At 38.6% G+C, this 7,253-nt stretch overlaps 1 non-coding gene across 1 annotated transcript; it reads left to right on the top strand.

The window, feature by feature from the left end:
• Window positions 1–311: 311 nt before the first annotated feature.
• LOC143645432 (U2 spliceosomal RNA) lies at window positions 312–502 on the top strand. Its single transcript, XR_013157141.1, has one exon. It is a non-coding gene; the product is annotated as a U2 spliceosomal RNA (small nuclear RNA).
• The last annotated feature ends 6,751 nt before the right edge of the window (window positions 503–7,253 follow it).

Below are 7,253 nucleotides of genomic sequence, written 5' to 3'. Positions count from 1 at the left end.
AGATATCAATATGAGATGTTAAGCAAGCCAGAACCTGGAGAGAGCCAAGGGAAGCCAAGAGATGAAGGCCAGCCCCAGAGAAACAAAGTGAGGAGCTCTCATTGGAACAGAGGCTAAAAACAATGGAGTCCAGGAGGCAAGGGACCAGCAGATGCCAGTCATGTAACTTCCCAGCTGACAGAGCTGTTCCAGACCCATTGGCCTTTCTTGAATTGAGGTATCATTCCTTGGATACCTTAATTTGAACATTTTCATAGCCTTAGAACTGTAAACTTGTAACTTATTAAATTTCTGTCTTAAAAAGCCATTCCATCGCTTCTCGGCCTTTTGGCTGAGATCAAGTGTAGTGTCTGTTCTTATCAGTTTGGTATCTGATGAGTCCTCTATTCGAGGACAATGTATTGAATGGATTTTTGGAACAGGGAGATGGAGTGGGGGCTTGCTCTGTCCACTCCACGCATCGACCTGGTATTGCAGTACTTCCAGGAACGGTGCACCAAAAAGAGAAAAAAAAAGCCATTCCAGTTCTAGTATATTGCGTTCTGGCAGCTTGCAAACTACTACAGCCAGGAACACTTATGAGTCTACCTGTGCTGTGTCCACAATGTTAGGGCTGCTGCCTCTTCTTCAGTTTTAGGTCCACAGTTTGTTCAAAGCCTGCTCATAATCTTTCTCACTTTTCTCTCCACTAGACAACCTAATTCCATTTCTTTTCCTCATTTTTGTGTCTTGCTTGTGCCATATTGGTTAGCACAATGTCTGGCACATTTGTTGAATTAATGTTCATGATCATTTTACAATAGATGAAAGTAAATTAAATTGTTATTAATGATAACAATGATAATGATGCAGCAAAGAGCAACAATAATAGCTACCACTTTCTGTAAGTGCCACTTTTAATCTATTATCATTTTGAATCCTCACAGCAACTTTGTAGTTATAGTTGTTTTATTTAAAAGTTCAGAAAACTGAAACTCAGAGAAATTAATCTATTTAAAATTATGCAGCTAAGAGTGTATAGATCTTTTTTCTCTATAGAATAAAATTATATATTGTATATCATATGGATATATTATATTTAGTATGCCCTTTATATATATATATATGTGTATATATATATGTATATATATGAAATGATTACTATCTATCTTACCATATTACAAATTCAGTAGTGCAGAGAGGTTCCCATTTCCTGTTTTTATTTCTGAACTGTTGTGGAACCCAGTGGTCTAGTAAATTTATCAGTTGACCTTTGCTTATTTTTCCTTGAAAACCTTTCTGGGCAGCATAATGTGCAGGTGCTTTGGCTTAAGGCAGATTAGTTTAATTGTATTTAAAGCACTTAATGTCAGGCATTTAATTGTCCAATACTGTGCCAAAAGACATATTAATGAGATACTTTTTTTTCCAACTCAAAAATGGACATAAACTAGTTCTATAACTGTAAAGATTAGGACTTATTGAAATTGGTTGTAGCTTTGCAATCAAAGCAGAGACGAGTGAGGAAGGGAGTGAAATCCCGAAGAACAGAAGTCAGTACAGTGAAGCTTATGCTGTTACGAGTGACTGTCACCTAATCCTATGGGAGGACATTTCTAAGAACTATCCACCCAAGGGGGAGAAGGAGAAACATTTATTCATCCATTCCTCTCCCCACTGATCAGAGGCCCACAAAGCATTATTTCCCGTACGCTTCAAGTTTTTGAATATGTGGTTGAGTTGAGGGGATTTGGCTTGGTCAAAATCTATACAAATTTGGTTGCTGCAGCAGTGGCTGTAGTGACAGATGAAGCTCAGAGATTTTGAAGTAGTGTTCAAAATTGTCAGAAATGGTTGAGCAATGTTTTCTCAAGATGGAATATTTACATTTAAGAAATAAAGAGAAAGCAATACGTATCAAGTTGGTTATAAAGTGTTCCTTTTTTGTCACATTAATGTGAAGAGCAAATCACCAATTTATGGGGAAGTAGCATAAAAATTATTATGACATAGAAAGTTACTGACAATATTCTCGATCAAGATAACAATAGCATAAATCCATTACCTACGCTAATCTCTATCTTCTATAACAAAATAATTTTTGCAAATGAAACGTTTGTCATAACCAATGATGTCCTGCTGTTAATCATGGTAATATTATTGTCTATTCTTGTTTCACAAAGATGAGACATTCGTCTTGATATTGGTGACACCCTTACTTTTTTCCTTGAAGTGAAAGATGACAAACTATTCTGACATAGAGCGTTTGGAATCATTTCACACCTGGCTATGAGTGATTTATCATCTTGAACTGTCAGATAAAAGTCTAAGCATTTCGGTTAACAATAGGGATTGCAATTTGAATACTAGCTGCCCAAATATCTTTTATTTTCCTTTAGTGTGAAACAAATAATAATAATAATAAAATTCATCTCTCTAGGTGAGGATACCGAACCCTGTGGTTTTCATCCATGGACTTCCCACTGCTACCTAAATGGTGAGAGAATTTCATCTTCTTTCTCTTTCTTAAGTTACCAAGTTCCTATGGTTTAGAAAGAGAAGAAACATTTCTCTGGGTAGGTGGTATAAAGACAAAATCCACCTTTATTTTCTATTGTATTATCTTTCCGTATTTTAGTTCGGCAAAACCCCTCAAGTTCCTAGGGCCTGCTGAGCACCATCGAGCAGAGATCTGTGGTGAAATAGGACTTTTATCAGTTAAGGGATTTTATTTCCCATCTCTTCTGAAGAATTACCAAGTATGAAGCTGAGTGAAGTTTCTGACTTTCTTCTTTGTCTTTGTCTTCAAGACCCAGTAAATATTTACTGCCTCAGAGATGAAAGAATATCCTCTGAAAATAAATGAGAAACCAATAATTGGTAATTGATCATAAAGGGAGCAGCAGTAAAGGATAGTTATAGCATAAGGGGGAGTCTAGTTTCATGATGCCTCAGGTCTTTATACTGTGGGAAGAGTTTTGCTTTTTATCATCAGTGGTAGAGTGTTCAGCTCACTGGTGAAAGCTTATTTGCTCTTTTTGAAAAAAGCTAATAAGTAATTTTTTGAGACATTTTCTCACACCAAACAATCCATCCAAAGTGTATATTTGGTGGTTCTCAGTATAATTTATTTTTCTCATCAGTGTTCCTTTTCTCATCCAAGTTCATCAGGGAGGACTTTCCCTTTGCTTATCGTGAAAGGAAATCATCAACCCTCAATTTGTCAGCTTTGAGAATGTTCATAAAGAAGTAGTGACATATTCAGGTTGTACTCTGAGTATTAATCCTTGGGAGGCAGGCCCCAGAGTGACTGACTGGGCCAACAACAAGTACCAGAGTATTTATAATCTGTCCGCTGAAATTTCCTTATCGTAGTTTTTTTTGTATGTGTGTTTTGTTTTTGCTTTTCTTTTTTTTTTGTTCTCATAATAGGTTTTGATCACTCACTTATGCATCCATTACTGGATAGTTCTGACAAATACAGTTATTTGGTTAATATGAGAGGCCCATAAATTAGCATAATTTGGCTTCCCCTCATACCTTGAAACTGCCCTTAGGGTACTTTTGTGGAACCCTGGCATCTGAGTCAGAAAGCTTAAGGAAAAAAGCTCAAATATCAAGTTCTTAATTTTAACCCAACTTGCTGGAGTAATTTGAAAATTTATGCTATGATATTCCAGGGTAGCCAGGGGGAAACAGAATGGCTTGGTAAATTTCCCACTAAAAGAGAGAGGTGGTAGGAAAGGGGAAGCTGAAAGTCACATTCCGGAGACTGTGTGGGGCAGGAAGAATGAAGAACATTAGCTTTGGAAAGCAGAAGAGAGAACTATTGAGATTATAGAAGGCTGTGCAATTCTGATGTAATTCCTTGGCTATGACACCCTCCCCTGCCACCAATCTTCCATAAAGTTATTACATTCATAGTATGACAGTTTAAGACTCAGTGTAGAACCAAGATGGCAGGCAAGGAAACAAAAGCATAGGTAGGGAGAAAACGGAGAAGTAAAGCTGAATATTTTCTGAAGGATATGGGTAGGGTTTTTCCACAGGCTGGCCATGTCTCTGAGGAATAGGAGAGTCCAAGTAGACATAAACTACCTTTTTGGTCCACCTTGAATCTTTGAGCTATAGTGTGAGGACTTTGCTGCATTTTAGATTAGATTGTTTCTCCAGGACTGAGCCAGTGGTGTACTGGGTATACAGTTCTGAGGAGTGGAGGCTGACTCATGATTGTCCTGAAAATACCACTTCTGAAGTCAGAAGAAAGTTGGAGGAAACGATTCTGTGGTCAGTAGAGAATGTCACTTTTTAAAAGCTTGATGTTTCGGAAAGAGAGCTGAGTTTATACCATATTATGCGAGCTTATTCAGGTATGTCTAGAAATTTCCTTTTAAAACATAGGCTGGAAACTGGTGTGTAACCCAGCCTCTGTAAACACAAATTTATGAGCAATTATGACCCAAGAAAAGGATATCAAATCGTGACTAGACATGTTACAGAAAGTCACAGGGCACATGAAACTGTATTATATAAAACTGACGTGAACTTCTAAGGGGTAAGGGAAGAGTTCCAAGCAGTCAGTTCCAGGCTTTAAATCCTCCTATTATTTGAGTGGAGGAAAAGAATATTGATTAATTTTGGACATTGTTAGGGCAACCACTAAAAAAAAAAAAAGAGACGTAGAATGTTTAATTTCTGAACATGGGAGATGGGAGGTTGTGAACAGAGGAAATGCTGTTAATTTAGGCAAAAGCAAGAAAGAAGACAGAGGCAAAGGACTAAGGGAAAATTTATTGAGATCAGCCTGGATCAAATTAATATCCAAAAAGTTGATAGTAAAACTTTCTTGGAGGCAATTTGATTTCACCTGTGGCATTTCCATTGGTAATGTAGCAGATCCCTGTGAGGAAGAAGAGTAGGAACCATTGGCTATTTCCTCAGAGAAGGACTAAACATGAGAGCTAGTGATGGAGGCAGTAATTCAGTCACAGGAGGGCTGGAGGTGATGCAGATATGACTTAACTTTTGGAGTGAGATATTTGACCAAAAAGTCCCTTTGGACCAACCACTGGGCTCTGGTAAGGGGCTATTACTTACTGATTTGGGAAGGAATAATTAACTTATATTATCTGAGAACAAATTTTTTCTCCAGTTATTCTGGTAGGGTTAAGATGAATATGAACTTGGAAGTGCAGCCTGGGAATCCATGTGTGAAAAAGAAATGCCCACAATTTTGTTTTGGTTGCTGTAAGGACAGGTATCTTGTAACAGATTGATTCTCTAGAAATTACTTCTGGAAATAATGCAGAATTAAAGCCATGAGCTATTCTCCAACATGAGCAAGAAGAAAAGCTGCTTGAAAGCACCATTTCCCTTTCTTCAGAAACGACAGAGATCTCGGAGGAGGCGCTGTAGAAAACAGGGCACCTACCTGGTGCTCCTCCCTCCTAGAGGGGAGGACACACAGCGGGTGAGAGCCACAGGGACAGGCCTTTCACTGATCTAGGGATGGAGGAAGTAGGAATCCTGCAAATTCAGCTCACCTTCTCATTCATTTAGTCCCAGTTTTGCTGTGTTGGAGTCAATGGCTGCTGGAAACACCTCAGCCTCACAAGAGCCTTCTACTGAAAGGGCTACCCTGTAGAGTCCTTGCTGAATAGGCTAGACTGAAGGTGAGGGCCAGATGTTCTCTTTATCTCTAAGTCAAGAAGTGTCACCCTAAAAAGTGAACAATCAATTATTAAATGTTCCTCATGTTCCAGGCCTTTGGATATGTTGTCTTATGGAATCCCAATGTTAACCCCTTGAATTGGGTTATGTTAACCTATTGCGTAGATGAGGAAATTGAGGATTCTCAGAAAGATTTTATAGCTTGTTTATGGTCTACCAGTAGAAGCAGGCAAGGTGGATTTTACACCTAGGTTGCACTAGTTCTAATGCTGGTTTGGTTGATGACTACTATTTTCAACTATGAGTCCGCCTGCTGAGGGTTGGGAAGGTAGCATCTTTAGGCCCTAGGGCTTGATCTCTACCCATATACTCCCTAAATTACCTTATTCCATCATGGTTTGTACCTCTGAGCTCCAGATTCAAATCTCATTTTATAGAGAGGTTAAATAACTTGACCAAGTTGTTGTAGCTTTTTAGAGTTGGACCTTAAACTTGAAAGCTTGACATCCAAATTTGTGATCTTTCTACTGCTCCAAGTTGCCTCTGAAATTCTACGTCACATTTTTATTGTACTCAGGATCTAGCTCTATGTCAAGAACCCAATTGGTAATTATAAGCAAAGGCTGAATGAAGGAAGGAAGGAATAAATGAAGAAGTAGGCTTAAGTCTGAGGAAGCCTATCAGTTGAAAAAAAAAAGAGGGCATGGAAAAGAGATAACTTTTATATAAGTCCTTTGGGGGGTGAGATGTTCTAACATTTGTATTTATAACAGCTGTATTTTTATGGCTGAATCTTGTACATACTGAGAATAGTAGCTTCTGTGCTTCTCGAACTGAACTCACCATTGGGAACTCTGACCACATTTCCAGTTCTTGGTTGACCATCTTTACCTCTGTGCCTCTACCTAATGCATCGTGTCCTTAATTGAATTCCTCATCTTTCCTCTCAAACCTCTGTCTGCCACTGGCTTTGTCTAATGACTTCAGTTACCTCGTTTGGACTCCTGCCTTATTTTGTGGACTTTTCCCATTTCTTTGCTATCAATCACTTGATAAGTTCTGCTGAGTCCTTTTTGGATGATAAATTCATTGTACCAACCTTTCCTATTTGTCTATTCTCTCATTCAGTTTTCATTACCTCTTAGCTGAGGGACTTTTAATGGCTCACTATACCTTACAGAACAAAGACCAAACATATAATCTGGAATTCCAGGCCCTTCTGACCCAAACCCCTTATTTCCCTCAACTCTTTATCATACATCCTTTGCTTCAGAGCAGTGTATTCTGGGGGCTATCAGAGATTTACAGATCATCCCACTTTCACCCCTGCTTGGGGGCCGCCTTAGGGAGAGGAAGCTGGTACGTGGCCTCTGGACTTCCACCTCTGTTTCAGAGAAACTCTATTCTCTTACTGGGATTCCATATGAGATTTTATTTAAACTAATGCTTATGTGGATTTATAATGCTTGAAATTTATTGCTTTTCCAGAAAAACTGAGTTCCCTGCTATTTCCAGTTTGTGTAAGCCTTCCGATGTCTGGGCTTGTATTCATGCGCCACAGTGTAATTTTCACATGTGGAGATCTTGGAGTCATTATCATGGAC

The sequence above is a fragment of the Tamandua tetradactyla genome, chromosome 8, assembly GCF_023851605.1.
Source record: "Tamandua tetradactyla isolate mTamTet1 chromosome 8, mTamTet1.pri, whole genome shotgun sequence".
Classification (NCBI taxonomy): domain Eukaryota; kingdom Metazoa; phylum Chordata; class Mammalia; order Pilosa; family Myrmecophagidae; genus Tamandua; species Tamandua tetradactyla.
The sequence above is the reverse complement of the archived record's forward strand: the minus strand, read 5'-3'. Positions and strand labels throughout refer to the sequence as shown.